At 39.2% G+C, this 16,789-nt stretch overlaps 1 long non-coding RNA gene and 3 other non-coding genes across 4 annotated transcripts; 1 reads left to right on the forward strand and 3 right to left on the reverse strand.

Annotated features, from left to right (window-relative positions):
- Positions 1 to 1,340: 1,340 nt before the first annotated feature.
- Positions 1,341 to 1,414, forward strand: trnai-aau (transfer RNA isoleucine (anticodon AAU)). The gene has a single exon. It is a non-coding gene; the product is annotated as a tRNA-Ile (tRNA).
- A 2,045-nt stretch (positions 1,415 to 3,459) lies between these two features.
- On the reverse strand, positions 3,460 to 6,317 carry LOC144065959 (uncharacterized). The gene is made up of 2 exons (XR_013297359.1): positions 5,908 to 6,317; positions 3,460 to 5,098 (listed from the first exon to the last, which is right to left on the reverse strand). It is a non-coding gene; the product is annotated as an uncharacterized LOC144065959 (long non-coding RNA).
- Positions 6,318 to 12,124: 5,807 nt separating this feature from the next.
- LOC144066439 (U5 spliceosomal RNA) lies at positions 12,125 to 12,236 on the reverse strand. Its single transcript, XR_013297604.1, has one exon. It is a non-coding gene; the product is annotated as a U5 spliceosomal RNA (small nuclear RNA).
- Positions 12,237 to 16,081: 3,845 nt separating this feature from the next.
- Positions 16,082 to 16,267, reverse strand: LOC144066408 (U2 spliceosomal RNA). Its single transcript, XR_013297577.1, has one exon. It is a non-coding gene; the product is annotated as a U2 spliceosomal RNA (small nuclear RNA).
- Positions 16,268 to 16,789: the final 522 nt, after the last annotated feature.

The following is a 16,789-nucleotide window of genomic DNA, read 5'->3' on the forward strand; positions in this document are numbered from 1 at the left end:
GTCCCCTATTAGAAGCACTTTCAATTCCAACTCGCCGCTCCCTGCTCGACCTCACCCGTCCAAGCTCCCCGCTCGACCTCGCCCGTCCGAGCTCCCCGCTCGACCCCTCCGTCCAAGCTCCCCGCTCCCACTTGACTTCGCCCGTCCAAGCTCCCCACTCGACCTCGCCCGTCCAAGCTCCCCCCTCGACCTCGCCCGTCCAAGCTCACCGCATCTCCGTGCCGACTCACCTGCCAGTCGCACCCGAGCCAAAGCCAGCACATTGCTGTTTAGCTCAGTTAGTCAGAGTGTGGTGCTGAAAATGTCAAAGTCATGGGTTCGACTCCTGAATGGGCACAACCTCTCTCGAGCATGGGTGTCAAAGTGGTGGCCCGGGGGCCAAATCTGGCCCACTGCATCATTTTGTGCGGCCCGGGAAAGTAAATCATGAGTGCCGACTTTCTGTTTTAGGAAATGATTATAGATGTACATTACATTTCCTGATTTTCCCCTTTTTAAAATCAATCATTGCAATTTTTTAATCCAATTTTTTTCTTATGTGTTTTTAGTTTAAATATACAAATATTTTCCGTTTTCCAATTTAAAAAAATATTTTTTTTCCACTTGAAATAAAAGAACATCTTTAAAAGACATTTTTCCATACTAAGAAAAAAAAGCTCAAATAAAAATTGCTTTAGATCTATAAAAACGGACTATTTGGGCTTTTGATCCAGTTATTTTAATCCAATTTAGAAAAATAAAAAAAATCTAGATATTAGATCTAAAATGGTCCGGCCCACATGAAAGGGCGTTGATGTTAATGTGGCCCGCGAACCAACCCGGGTTTGACACCCTTGCTCTAGAGTAAGTTAAGATTGCCTAAAATGATTTATTTTGCCGTAACATAACAGTTTAGCTATCTGATATTTGCATTTGCGGGCATCACACAAAAATCATGGCCACTTTGCACATGGCTGGTTAGCTCAGTTGGTCAGAGCGTGGTGCTAATATCGCCAGTGTCGCGGGTTTCACCCTCGTACAGGCCATGATCTCTCCGTAGTGATTTGAAATTGCCTAGTACAATTTTTTTTGCCGTAACATAACAGTTAGCGAGCTGACTTGTTGCATTTATGAGCATCACACAAAAATCTTGGCCAATTTGCAAATGGCCGGCTAGCTCAGTTGGTCAGAGTGTGGTGCTTACAAGGTCAAGGTCGTGGGTTCAACCCTTGCACAGGTGGTGACCTCTTCGTAGTAGTTTAAATTGCCTAATACAACTTCTTTTGCTGTAACATAACTTTTGAGCTAGTTGACGTGTTGCATTTGGGTCATCACGCAAAAATCTGGGTTGTTCACCACATGGCCTGTTAGCTCAGTTGGTCAGAGTGTGGTGCTAATAACGCCAAGGTCGTGGGTTCAACCCCCACATGGGCCATGACCTCTCCGTGGTGGTTGAAATTGCCTAATACAACTTCTTTTGCCATAACATAACGTCTTGTCTTGATGTTCCCTCATTTTCTGTGATCTGATAAATTCTCAGCTCCACAAGGCAGAAGACGCCACCCAGGATGTGAATCATCTCAGTGAGGGAATACTTGAGGTTTGTTCCCACCACATTTCTTTCCTTCCCAAATGGTTGTGAAATTAAATTTGTCTTCATACTCAAGCGGGCAGAACAGTGTTTCTCAACTTTGCTTAGCCTCCAATGAGGAAGCCTTTAGAAAATGATTATAGAATTACTCTTAATAGTCATCACAATTGCAAAAATGTCCAAATAAAGATGTAAAAACTCTTAAAATAGAATCAACAAAATGCTGTAACAGAGTTGTCTATCCGTCTGGTAAGTTGACTGGGCTACCTTGCTAATGCTAGTGGGCTAACGTTCTGAACCTTAGCTTTTCATGCTAATTTCTAGCATGCACAAATACGAGATTAGACACAGTTGGCGTATGTCTATCAATATTAGAATATAATAACACATCACAAAATATTTAGAGTTGAGCATTGTGGTCACATTTTTCACTCTTTCATGGATATCTTTTTGACTTTACGCTAAAAGCTAAGCTAATCACAAGTGACATAGAACCCTTCTTGAGAGAGTAATTACTTGCTCAAAACGCTAAACAAAAAGTGCATAACCTGATGACAACACTTTTTTTCACACTTGAATCTAACTTTTGCAAATGGAAATATAGTTCTCTAACCATAAAGAGACAATTAAATCTTAAATTGCCATCCAGAATAATTTATCGCATTTCCCTTCCCAGTACGTGTATTAGACCAACGAAAACAGCGACAAAGTGGTACTCGGGAAAGGCACGTACGGACGGGGTGGTGTATGCTGGCAGGGACGTTAGCAGCCATCAAGAAGATTCCAGAAAAGGACAGCACGTGAGTGGATTGTTTGTCCTTCCACTTGACAGCCACTAACAAACACTCCGTGGACAAATATTCCCAACCGCTCCACGGGGAAATCTGCCTGATCAAGCGACTGAAGCACCGGAACATCGTCCAGTATCTGGGCTCCCTCAGCGAGGACTCTTTCATCAAGATCTTCATAGAAGAAGTCCCAGGAGGTTTGTAGACAAAGCAGTGTTGATGAATAAATCCCAAATACTGTATTTTCACAACTATAAAATGCACCTTGTGATAGGGTGCAGTCTCGTTTGAGGGTATATTTTCAGTTTTTGTCAATACATTGGACGCCTCATCCGATAAGGCACTAGCATGACACTAGTCTCGCGTATGTTATGCTAGCCGCTAGCGTATGTTATGCTATCCGCTAGCGTACCTATGTTATGCTATCCGCTAGCGTGCCTATGTTATGCTATTCGTTAGGGTACCAATGTTATGCTAGCTTCTAGCGTACCTATGTTTTGCTAGCCGCTAGCTTACCTGTTAAGCTAGCCGCTAGCGTATGTTATGCTAGCCAGTAGCATATTTATGCTAGCCGCTAGCGTACCTATGTTTTGCTATCCGCTAGCGTACCTGTTATGCTAGCCACTAGCGTATGTTACGCTATCTGCTAGCATACATATGTTATGCTAGCCGTTAGCGTATGTTATGCTATCTGCTAGCGTGCCTATGTTATGCTATTCGCTAGAGTACCTATGTTATGCTAGCCTCTAGTGTACCTATGTTTTGCTAGCCACTAGCGTACCTGTTAAGCTAGTCACTAGCGTATGTTATGCTAGCTGCTAGCGTACCTATGTTTTGCTATCCGCTAGCATACCTGTTATGTATTCGGATTTTCTGTTTTAACAATTGGAAAAAACAACTGCAATGTGTCACTGTCAATCATGAGTACTGAAAATGCAAATTTGAACTAAATAAATCATACTGGAAAAAGAAAAATTGCTCCTGCGTCTATAACCCAGGAGACTTTTTAAACAATTTCCAAAATGAGCCTTAATATGTGACTCAAAGTCCTGTTTTGGTATACATTTCTGCAATATTGAGTACTTACTTGTGAGTACTAAGTGTCTTTCTCAAACTGATGAATTTATTGAATCCATATTGGCAGATTTACAAATAACACCTAGATAACAAATAACACACAAAAACGAAAATTAGCTTTAAAAAATAGACAATTTGTGAAATAAAAGAAATAAACAAAAATTGACAAAACACCTCGTTGGCTGAGTACCAAGAGGAATTAGCCTGGGTTTTATTCTTTATTTCTCTTTATATTACTTTAGCTTGCAACTTTCTGGCTGAGCTTGTCTCGTGCTGCCTTTCTCTTACCGAGAGCGCTTCTTCTGCTGCACATATCTTCCCATTTAGCAAACGTACGCTCGCTCAAGCGCCACTGCACCCACTACAGGAGGTATGGTGAAACTGACATTAAAATACAAAAAAAAAATACAGTGAAACTAAAATGTGGCAGTTACATATCAATTGCCAGATAAGTTTAGTTACATGCCAATCAAATCCGTTTGGATGAATATAAAAGTGTAATAGAACTACAAAATGAACCCAAAGTCAGTTCTGGTGAAGTTGTTAACTGCGCAAGGAAAAGGAGTTCTCCCCTTTGTGGATTCTCATGTGGGTTCTTAAATATTGCTTTTGAGAAAAGGCTTGACCACAAAATGAGCAGGAAAATTGTTTTTCACCAGTGTGGGTTCTCGTGTGCCTTTTTAAATGTTCCTTTCGAGAAAAGGCTTGACCACAAACTGAGCACGAAAATGTTTTTTTGCCAGTGTGGGGGCTTGTGTGACTAATTAAGCTTTTCTTCCATGTGAATGTCTGACCACAAATTAAGCATGAAAATTGTTTTTCACCAGTGTGGGTTCTTGTGTGGAGTTTTAACTTGTGCTTGAGAGAGAAAGATTTACCACAAATCGAGCACGAAAACGGTTTTTCACCAGTGTGGGTCCTTGTGTGGATGATTAAGTCCTGCTTTTGAAAGAAAGCATGACCACAAATTGAGCAGGAAAATGGTTTTCCACCAGTGTGGGTTCTTGTGTGGCTTTATAAGTTTGCTTTCTGTGTGAATGTTTTACCACAAACGGAGCACAAAAACGGTTTCTGCCCAATGTGGGTTGCCATATGTCTTTTCAAAGTAAACATTTTACCAAAGGTTTTCCCACACTGAGAACATTTGCAGAGTTTGCCGCCACTGGGATTTTTCTTAAGACCTTCATCGTCATCATTATCATAAAGCAAGTCGTCACTATCTGATGGAGGAGCAATAAAAGCTTCTTCTTGCCATCCTTTTGTTGAGTCGCTGCCGTGCAGAGGCTCCGCCCCTCTGCCGGCCACGCCTAGATCAACTTCACTCTTGAAAGGCTCAGCAGTTGACCAAGTGACATCTTGCTGCTCCTCCGTTTTGATTGAAAGTTGCTCTTCTCTCTTTTGCTCTTTAATTTGGGGCCATGTTAAAGTGTTTGCAGGCTCCGCCCCTCCGCTGGCCACGCCAAGATCATCTTCTCTCTTCAAGGACGCACCAGTTGACCAGGTGACATCTTCTTCCTCCTTTTTTTTATTTTAAGTTGCTCTTCTCTCTCTCTGTCTTGAGGGAACTCTGGCTCCTCCTCTTCGATTTGAGGGGGCTCAACATCCTCTTTGGCACCAGAAAACTCTGACACCTTCCCATCAGGACCAAGATATTTTCTGAAACCTGCAAAGACCCCAAGATAAATTATATATTTTATAAACTGTCTATTATTCTATCTAGAGGTTCTTTATGTTAGACTGGTAATTAAGTCTTATACTTATATTTGCAGTGGTTAGGCTGGAAAGAAAGGACTAATATGCTGGTCGCTACAGTAACGAAGCTAAACAGAAGAGGATGCCATACATTTGTGATGTTGTCAACATAGGACTACTGTAGTATTCTCATCAATAGCCAAAGGGGTTTAAACGTTTTTTTGAAGTGTATTTCACTAAAAAAGGTCTATTGGTCAGTAAAGTAACCTCACAGGCCCTTAAAGTTTTTCCAAATCTTTTTTGAGCCTCTTCTTTGCAGATATTCGCTTGTATTTTTGAGATTTTAATTTATTTGGAATCCTTTTAGAAAAGGGTGAAGCATCAAATATAAATTTTAATCATTTTTAATTAAAAAGGAAAAATGACAGCTATTCTTTTTTTGTTGACATTAAAAAAAATGGAAAAGGAGCCAACTTTCAGTTTTATCGATTTATTTTTCTAAATCAATAATTTTGAAATATATATATATATATATATATATCCTTTTTATGATTTCATATTTTTATATGCATTACAGTATGAAAATGGGAAATAGTTGTTATGATTTATACTTTTCCCATGATTTATTCTGCATGATTTTGTTTGTACTGTTTTATTGTCTTAAAATCAAGCTTTGTACCTTCTGTCGACCTGAGAATTTTTAAATAAATCAATTGCAGCGCACAAAAAGCCCTTTTATAACACATTGAGAGAATATATAAATATAAAAAGTGAACCCACCTTCTAGTCTGTGAAGAACAACTGTTGCATGCATTATTTTGCAAACGATCGAGTGTTCCTCGTGGAACACTCCCACACGGAAATTCTGATGGAGGCACCTTTGATAGATGCTAGCAGGCTAAACTAAAGTAGGCCGCAAAGCTTCAACGAGGCTTTAGACGCCTTAAAGATGATGTTGACTGAAACTTAAGACGGAAGAGTAGTTAAGCAAGACACATCGGCCACGCGTGGGTTTAGTTAAGTGGTGGAAATTGAGGAAAAACTTGGCGCGCTACGGTCACGACAAGATTGTGACTGGGGACGGAACCTTGACTTTTGGGGTTGCGCATGCGCGGAACATTGCGTCACTTCTGCAACTCGAGCGTCACTTCTTTCGGTGGCATTAGGTTTATTAAAAACAAGAGAGTCGAACATAGGAAATAATTATTCTTCAAATGGTCTGACATATGGTTTGAATAAAAATATTTTCGTAGGTTTGAATTTACGACATAAGTCACCATGAAGATGGTTGCGGCTCAAAAGGAGGCGACGCAATACGCGCAAGCGCAGAACAAATCGACAAATTATCAAGGAACCATTGCTGTTTTGCCAAATGGAATCACGAGAGACGAAGTTCTTCAATGAAAATGTACCAACTCCCACGAATCATTCCCTTATTTGCTTAAATGAATTGAATTTGTGAGAACAAATAAATGGCTTAAAGTGCCTCCATCATATATCGGGGTCCAAAGGAGGCGGGGCTACGGTCCAGATGGAGATCAAAGCGAGTGGCGTCACCAGGAGCTCTTTGCTCTTTGCTCTTTGCTCTTTGATGTCACCTATCAAAGTGCGTGGCTCTTTGCTCTTTGATGTCAACTGCGCAAATATGCAGCATCCAGAGGATGGCATTCAGTCAGATGCTGCAGTTGGACGTCCTCGACTCATCTGGAGACACGAGACTCATTTGGACAAACTTTTGAAAACAATGAAAATCCTTCAAGGTAAGTTGGTTTCAACTTTGAGATAGTTTAGCCATTGACTGAGTGAAAGAGTCCTGCTCACATGTTGGCGTTTATTTACTTGTGATGTAAAAAAAGTGACTGAAAAATATCAAATTTAGTGTGTTCAGATTGTAAAAGGAGGCCAGAAGCTTTTACTATACTTTAATTTGTGACTTTTTCTGAGCTTTGTCTTTGTTTGGTCGGTCGTAGTCGTTATGCTTGGTGCCAAGTCATGGAGATGTTTTTATTTCATTTGCGACATTTTTTGACAGATAATATTGGTGTTTGCAGCTAGCTCATTTTAGACATCTTTAAAAAACAGCCATTTTGACATAATTGCACTTTTGCTTCCTATTTAACCAATTGATATTCATCATTTAGTTTTGTTAAGTCGAAAACAACATTTGGGATATCGCAATGTGCCAAACCCTCAGCCATTAATTGCCTAAATTCCTATTTATTAACTTAAACAGTGAACGCATTCAGCTCAATATTAAATTCATCATCGTGTACGGGTAAATTGGTCATGCAGGGGGGCTTTTTATCATGCTGTCTTTGCTGTCGTGCTAATTATGTTTTACGTTTTTATACCTTTGTTGTCCCGGCTGGGTTGGCTGTTTGCCCCCGCCTCCACCCTCACTTTCACTATCGATGGGCCGTTTGCTTTTGTATTCCCTTCAAAATATTCCGACAATGATGCACACAAATGTCCTCACAATAGGATAACGCACTTCCCCTTGCCAACGAGAAGTAGTCTTGAATTAGCGATCGCTCTGTTAACGGGAGCTAACAGGCTAAGGGGGGGGGGGGGGAAACACTGAAAAAAACGCTCAGTGCTCGCAGAGACGTTACAAAGACGTATAGTTGCGACCAGAGATATTACACGAGGAGTTGCGGGGGAGAGAGCCAGTGCCCCTGACCGTTCTTATGAGCAGCCAACGAGAAGTAATATACTATACTGCGCGTATTAGCGATCGCTCCGGCATTAGCCGGAATCCGGCATCTCATTAATCCCCCAAATAATAATAGACCTGCTACTGAATAAAAGATAATGTTTTTTTAATGCCTCCCCTTTGGCGAAAGCATTTTAACTAAATTAAAATCGAAAAACATAAAAGAGAATGTTTACAATGAAAAGGCTCCAAAAAAGATTTGACTAATTTTAAGTGAAGAAACTTTTCTGACCAATAGTGCCATACTTTGAAAAATGCACCTATAAACAGTTTTCAACTCATGTTGCTGTTGACTAGAAAACTACAGTAGTAAGTACTGCATTGTGACGAAATGAATGTATAGCGCCCTTTTCCGTTTGGTTTCATTTCTGTGAACAAGAAATTCAGTCATTTATAATAGGAAAATGGTGAATCATTTATCTTTGTGTCTTTGCAGGTTTCAGAAATGATCTTGGTGCTGATGGGCATGAGTCTGTTGACTTTGAAGGGGAAGTTGAGCTCCCCCAAATCAAAGAGGAGGAGCCAGAGTTCCCTCAACAACAAATGGGAGACGAGCAACGTCCAATCAAAAGGGAGGAAGATCATTTCACCTGGTCACCTGGTGAGTTCGTGAAGAGGGAAGATGTTCTGGGCGTGGCCAGTGGAGGGGCGGAACCTGCAAACACAGGAACATGGCCCCTAATTAAAGAGGAGGAGCCAGAGTTCCCTCAACAGTGCAAAAGAGAAGAGCAACCTCCAATCAAAAACGAGGAATGTGTCAAATGGTCAACTGGTGAGCCTTTCAAGAGTGAAGATGATCTGGGCGTGGCCAACAGAGGGTCGGAGATTCTGAGCGGCAGCTCAACAGAAGAATGGCGAGCAGAAAATTTAATTGCTCCTTTATCAGATGGCAAAGACTTGCTTTTTGACGATGATGATGTTGAAGATGTTAAGAAAAATCCCAGTGGTGACAAACTTTGCAAATGCTTTCAGTGTGGGAAAACTTTTGGGAAAAAGTCTTCTTTGAAAACACATATGAGGAGCCACACTGGGGAGAAACCCTTATGTACAGTTTGTGGTAAAACATTTACACACAAGGGAAAATTTAAAATACACGCAAGAACCCACATGGGTGACAAACCATTTTCATGCTCAGTTTGTGGTCAAACATTCACACGGAAGGGACACTTAATTAGTCCTGCAAGAACCCACACTGGTGAAAAACCATTTTCGTGTTCAGTTTGTGGTAAAACATTTAAACGGAAGGGAAGTGTAAAAATACACACAAGAACCCACACGGGTGAAAAGCCATTTTCGTGTTCAGTTTGTGGTCAAAGATTCACACGGAAGGGAGACTTAATTAGTCATGCAAGAACCCACACTGGTGAAAAACCATTTTCATGTTCAGTTTGTGGTAAAACATTTACAGAGAAGAGAAATTTAAAAAAACACACAAGAACCCACACTGGTGAGAAACCATTTTCGTGTTCAGTTTGCGGTAAAGCCTTTTCTCAAAAGCACCACTTAGAAGACCACACAAGAACCCACACTGGCGAAAAACCATTTTCCTGCTTAGTTTGTGGTCAAGCCTATTCTCTAAAGCAACATTTAAAAAGACACTTAATAACCCACACTGGCAAAGAAACATTTTCCTGCTCAGTTTGTGGTCGAACATTTTCCCATAAGAGAAGCTTAAAAGAACACATAATAACCCACACTGGGGAACAATGTTTTCCTGCTCAGTCGGTGGCCACAAATTCGCTGCAACAGCCCAATTAAAAAGCTACACAATTGAAAAACCTGAAAAGAAGACTTAACAACCCGTAGAGGAGAAAAGCCATTTTTTTGCTCGATTTGTGGCAGGAATATCTTAAAAACACAATTACCCACACGTCAGAAACCTTTTTCCTGCTCAGCTTCTTGCCAGAGATTTTGTCGTAAGGATAGATTTAAAAGACGCAAATGTGTTGTAATAAGCAGTGGCCAATCACGGCTTTGCCTGCTTTTTCAAATTCTGTATGAAAGATCATTGTAATCGAAGTATAATTGTATTTTGCATTCTGAAAATCTTGTTTACACTTTTTAATCTGTAATTTAACGTGTCATCTTTTTGGTAGTTTCAATAAAGCTCTCTTTTTGGTGAAAAATACTTTTTGGGTCTTTTTGTTGACAAAATCAGCCTTCCAAATTCAAAGGTAACAAAAAAGTGAAGCGGTATTTGCTCAGATTTAATGAATACATTAATTTGAACAATTTGACAAATTATTATATAAGAGATTGTTTTCTTTCTACAGGTGTGCAAATACGGTAACTTCATGTCTGAAATTAACGATAAATTGTTTTTATCTTTTTTATGTTGAAGGGGATAATTGAGAGATGTAACTAGATTTTTATTTTATGTGTAACCATTGGAAAAACAGAGTAAGAAAGTTTTATAGGAGATGATAGACAAACTACAAAGGGAATGTAATGTTAAATGTTTGCAAAAGACTACTAGATTGGGGTATTATTTACATTATTGAATGAATTTGGAGTTCTTAATCAGCATGCATTTTATGTGGCTTAATTGCTGTAAAGGGTACAGGCTTAATATATTAATCCTTGCCAACAGGGGAAGATGGTGGTTCAATTCTATTTAAAAATATACATTTATTCATTTGTTTCTGAATGTGAATGTAACTATTGCAGGCAACGAGAGCCCTTTTTGTGTGCCAGGCCGGAGAGGTGTTTTTTTTTAACTCCTGTGAAGAATCCAGCTTGGTTTTCCATTTGTATTTTTCCTTTTTTTTAGGTTACACGGTCTTTCTATTGTTTTGGAATCAAGTCGACCTTATGTTCACTTCTGAGAAGTAAGTAAAGTTTGTATATGGAGGAAGCCAGTCCAGCTATTTATTACAGTACAGTAATACCTCGACATATGAGTGCCCCGACATACGAGCAATTTGAGATACGAGTAAAATTTCGAGCAAATATATATCTTGATATATGAGACAAATGTTGATATACGAGCATACAGCGGACCCGAGAGGCTGCTCATAAGAACATCATGGGCACTGTCTTTCCCGTCGCAAGGCCCTCGTGTAATGTCTCCACGAGCACTGGGCGAAGCGTTGCATTTTTTCAGTTTTTTTTCCCGTTAGCCAATGCGAATGGCGGAGGAGCTTGTTCGATAATACGAGAGGAGTATAGTACTTCTCGTTGGCAAATGGTCCTGTGTTATCCTATTGTGAGGACATTTGTGTGCATCATTTTTGGAATATTTTGAAGGGAAGACAAAATCAAACAACTGTCAATATTGACTGGCAAATAGAGCCAACACGGGACAAGAAAGGTATCAAATGTCAAACAAAATTAGAATTAAGTTTAGTGTTAGGTTCGATTAAACTTATTTTTGAGTGTGTCTGCATCGTAATCCAAGTTTATTTAAATTAGTTTGTTATGTTACGAGCGTGTTGCCGTGCAAAAAGTATCTCTGTCTAATTTTACTACTATTAAACACATTTTAGTACTATTAAACCACTAGTTATTTGTTACTTTGTTAATAGATGGTGAATTAGAACAAATAAAAATGTTTCTCCAATCCAATATCCTGTTTTTGGTGTTTTTTTTAGAGGCTTGGAATAAATTAATTTGTTTTTAGTTCATTTCAATGGGAAACGTTCGTTCGAGTTACGAGAATATCGACATGCGAGCTCAGTCCCGGAACAAATTATGCTCGTTTGGAGTATCCTACTTGACGATGGAGCCCATCCCCCACACAGTTCCTGTTGTTTTGTTTGGTCGGATATGCACTTTGCTACTAACATCTAGTGTTGTGCAGAACATTAATGCAGTCATTAAAAAATTGCATGAATCTGCTAATTGGGGTTAGTCATAATTTTAAATCGTGTGATAATTTTTTGTTCTTAGTTTGTCGAGATAATGATTTTAAACAAAAAAAGTCTGAACAAAGGCACAAATCAAAATACAACTAGAACAAAATAGCACTTCTCTACAAATCACATTTTTATAATGTCTAACAAAATTATGCTTCGAAAATTGAAAACCAAATACTAGACGGTATTTTTTTTAAATACAAAGTTCAAAAGGGAAACGGACACCTGAAACCCGCCTCGTCAGAATAATATAGATTAAAACACTCAGGAATTAACATCAACATGCACATATTACTTTTACGTTCATTGAACAAAGTCAGATGCTTGAGGACGTAAACACTGCAAAAATGCAAGCAGTGAAATGGTGTGAAAAAAACTTTAACCCAGATTAATATTAAATACTACATATTTAGTTGAGACAGAAACAGGAAGCTTTGCTAGCACAGAGCATCAAAGATTTGATTGAAAACCTTATTGTTCCTCTCCACATAAATCTTTAGTAAAAGGCGAAAGATTTGTGCGATTTGAAGAGAAGCAAGAGTGTATTGATGAAGAATTGACAGAACGAACTACGTCTATATCCGCAATAGTAGTTTAATACAGGCTAAAGCACAAAAAACTAGTGCGTGGTTCCAATCCATTGAGCAGCCAATCACATTGCAGAAGCTGTATTATGCAGCCAATCACGTTTCAGCACCTGTATGAGGCAGCCAGGGGATTGGAGAGCATTGTGATATAATATGATCCAGGGCATACGTGCATCCTTTGGGTGTAAACGGGTTGGACTTAATGTTGTAGTGAAATTAGTAATTAAACCAAATGATCCAAAATGGAGCCCGTCTCTCTCACTGACTTTTTATTTTTTTTAAATAGATATTTATAACAATGTATAATGCAGTGGCGGGCGGTGCATTTTCTGGTAGCGCCTTCAATGTATCAATCCAACCCTCAAAAACTATTTTATGGCTATAAAACCTCTACTGCAGCTACAGCTGTGTTAGAATTATTATGGAATATTCTATATGTGTTGTAAGCATTTTTCAATAAGTAGTAAGGCTATAAATCAAGTCATGGGAAGATGGACTTTTTTCCTGCACAGTCGACTCCTCAAGGGCGAAGGAAAAGAGGTCACGGCGTTACGGACACTTCTACCAAATGTTATGACGAAGACTCCAGCAGCAGATTTGAAAATACTGCTTTGTTTACATTAAACTGCTTTGCTTTGTTTACCTTATAAAGAAATTATTATGCTTACTGGTGCAAATAATAATGCCGTTGTTTTGCTTATTGTGCAAATTCTTACGCAGGTGTTCCGATAAAAACAGATTGTTGTGACAGTGTTTTTATAACCTTCATGATGTTATTCGGTTGAGCTTATACAATTGTTCAAAACAGTTGAGACAGTTGTTTTTGCGTATGCAATTGTTTAAATCAGATTACCTTTGAATGTTTTGGTTATGTGCCGCTAAATGGACCGAAGAGTATGCCGCTCGTCAGAATGCACTGTGGACTGAGATGGCGTCACAAGGCATCTCCTTCGAAGTTGTCAGCAGAATTTGTTGAAAGATGTTTTTCCTTTTTTAATTAAATATTACTAATAATGATTTAAAAGGTTTGAATCATTATTCCAACTACAGCTGCGACACATAAAAAATAATCAATAAATTAATGCACAAAAATGGGGTAAAATCCACTTCCTAGCAGCATTTCATGATTAAATACAAATACTGGAGCTTTTCAGACATTAAAACCAGGCCAGGGGGTGATTTTCTCGGGAAAAGACAGCGATGAACGTCAATGGCGTACCGGCAAACATTGCCCGAAAATGGGGTAAAATCCAGCCGAAAACAGCAATTATTGATTAAATACAAATACTGGAGCTTTTTAGACATCAGAACCGGGCCCGGAGTATCATTTCCCCGGTAAAAAGACAGCGATGAATGTCGATACGTCCATACGTGAAATGACAAAAAATGCACTAAAATTAGATAAAATCCACTTCCTAGCAGCATTTATTGATTGAATACAAATACTGGAGCTTTTGAGACATTACAACCAGGCCAGGGGGGTGATTTTTCCCGGGAAAAGACAGCGATGGACGCCAATGGCAAAACGGCAAAAATTGCACTAAAATGGGGTAAAATCCACTTCCTAGCAGCATTTAGTAATTAAATACAAACACTGGAGCTTAAATACAAACACTGGAGCTTTTCAGATATCAGAACTTGGCCCACAATTGAAATATTATTTAGGAATATAGCCATATTTGTAATTTTACTCACCAAAAATCTTTTTTACACAATATCCATCCTCCTTTCTTTCTTCCTTCTTTCCTATCGCCATCGAAGCTAATGATGAAAGTAGAGCCTGTCCTGTCATATTTCCGGCATAGTCCGTTTTGGAAATAGCATTAAATCAACACAACAATATACTATTTGCTTGTGGAGCTAAGTTAGCGCGCTGAAAGTGCCCCACACACCATTTTCCCGGCTGTAACAGGCTTGCTAGCTTTGTAGTTGACCGCTTTTTCTTAATGATGTTCATTTTTTTTCTTCTAGAAAAGTCCGTCTGGAAACTAGCTTTGTGAGCAAACAGAATCAATTTGTTTTTGCTTCTGCTTCTGTCGGCCATAGTGGGTGGAGTTTGCGATCTCGGCTGCCTCGGGTGCTGCTTTGGCCCGCCTACTAGCCAATCATAGTTTGTGAAAGCAATGACATGTCCCAGCCAGCAAAATGCCAACGCCTATGAAAAATCATTGTGTGGTTGCCAATTCGAAATCTGATTGGTTAAAAGCAACAGTCTAGTTTAATGCAGCAGAGCCCGCAAGAACTGATTGTGAAGGCTTTGAGACAGATCTGATCTGGCAACAAATAATGGCTGAAATGTGATTGGTTAAATGCTTCAGTATGAAAACACACATCTGGAAGCAGTGCAACCAGGGGGAAAAGCAATGAAAGGAAGCTAACTGACCATTTGGAATAATAAGTATTGATGGACAAAATATAATATGATTCAGATATTTCTTAGGCCAGCAGAGAAGGCCTTGAAGGCCCTGACAGCCCGCCACTGGTATAATGAAACGATGTGTTCACTAAACTAACAATACTTGTGATAAAAATAAATAATTTGGATTAAACAGGAGTTGCAGAGCCAGAGCATGCTTTGGCACGTCACGTGAAGGCTGCCCTCTTAATAATCTTCCCGTCCGCAAGTCCGCATCTATTTTGACCTGGTATCCCCAATATGGGGGAGCAAGAAGTTAAGGATAAACTACAGACAGGAGAAGTGAAATGACAAATACACCGGTAAAAGTGAGGTGTGGAAAAGCTTCAAATTGATTGTTGAATATGCTACAGAAACTTGCGTTGGTTTCGCTGAATGTAGTCAATGTGGCGCTTTGCTTTCATATTACAGCAAAAAGAGTGGCACCTCGACGCTGAGCAGGCATTTAAACAAGCTGTTGGAATAATGATTCAAACCTTTTAAATCATTATTAGTAATATTTAATTAAAAAAGGAAAAACATCTTTCAACATAACTGCTTACAACTTCGAAGGAGATACCTTGTGACGTCGTCTCAGTCCACAAGGCATTCTGAATTGCAGTAACTGAATCATTGTATTTAATCGCGACACTCGAAAAACATGTTTATGTAATCTAGAAAAACAACAGTGCGAGAATTGCCGAAGTGAGCATAAAAGTTGAACAAGGCACCCAAACAATGGCGTGAGGAATTGCATAATATTTTCATTATAAGGTAAACAAAGTAGTTTAAGAGTCCTTGTAGATCCTGGAACTTGTATCTGGGGAAAGGGTTGAGGCGTATCTTCCAGTAATCAGTCCTCGGAGCAAGGACTCAGTGAATTGTTAAGTCTCTAGCTGGAGCCAGCTGTCCTGGAGAGTGACCTTGGAGTAAGCGTTTGCCTTCGTTGAAAACACATATTAATTCTAACTCTAACATAAAAGCGATCAACAATATATATATATATATATATATATATATATATTGTTTAATATAGTTACACATTTAGGATGAGCATTACTATTCCTAATAAGCAAATATATTGATTAATATAGTAAGCATGTATATTATAAGGCTTTATATTCCTAAATAAGCATTGCAAACACATTTATAATAATGATTACTCCAACACAAGCTGTACTGGCAAAAGTGATGATCGTCAAACCGATATATTATTATATAAGATGTGAATGTTTATACAGTCTTTTTTAACTTAGATTTTGTTACAAATGAAAGGCTTTAATTTGTTAATTGAAATCACCCCTCATCCTCATGAATAATATATGACATTTAAGATTCGCTTCTGTCGTTTCAATCATTAAACTCAGGAATTTCAAAAGTTAGTATATGTATTTTGACAAATAGAGGGGTTTGCATCTCTCATGGAGATACTGCAGTACAAGGATGATGCGTGGAGTGGAAGGATCAAGCTCCTATTCCATCACCTAGTCCCAAATATCAATTTAATATTTGATCCCCATTTAGGAGACAGATATTAAACAGATAAGAACAGATACCACACTTGATCTTAGTCAAAAGGCCGATAAGCGATATTCCTTAAACAGGCGCAGATAATTCAACCTAAAATAGTGGAAACACACATCGGATGTCAATAGTAACATACATTTACGTATACAACAAACTACAACGATACACGTTTAGTGTGATAACAGGGAAACTAATCTCATCTCCTTTTCTGAACCGCTTTGTCCTCAATAAGATCGTGTGGGGTGCTTGTGCCAATCCCAGCTGTCTCCAGGCCAAAGCCGGGGGACATCCTGAATCGGTGGCCAGCCGATCGCAGGGCACAAGGAGACGGACAACCATGCACACTCACACCCATACTCAAACCCACGCAGGCCCAGGGAGAACATGCAAACTCCACACAGATGGAGATGATCTGGATTTGAACCCAGGACCCCAGAGCTGTGAGACCGACACGGTTATCACTTGCACCACTGGGCCGCATACCTGAAAATGCCTGCATTTACTTTAGTATTACCACACTTAAAATATAAAAATTCTCTGAATTCTTTAGCAACATTGTTCTACCGTGGATATGCAAAAATGAGTC

This window comes from Stigmatopora argus, chromosome 20 (assembly GCF_051989625.1).
Source record: "Stigmatopora argus isolate UIUO_Sarg chromosome 20, RoL_Sarg_1.0, whole genome shotgun sequence".
In the NCBI taxonomy this organism is placed as follows: Eukaryota; Metazoa; Chordata; class Actinopteri; order Syngnathiformes; family Syngnathidae; genus Stigmatopora; species Stigmatopora argus.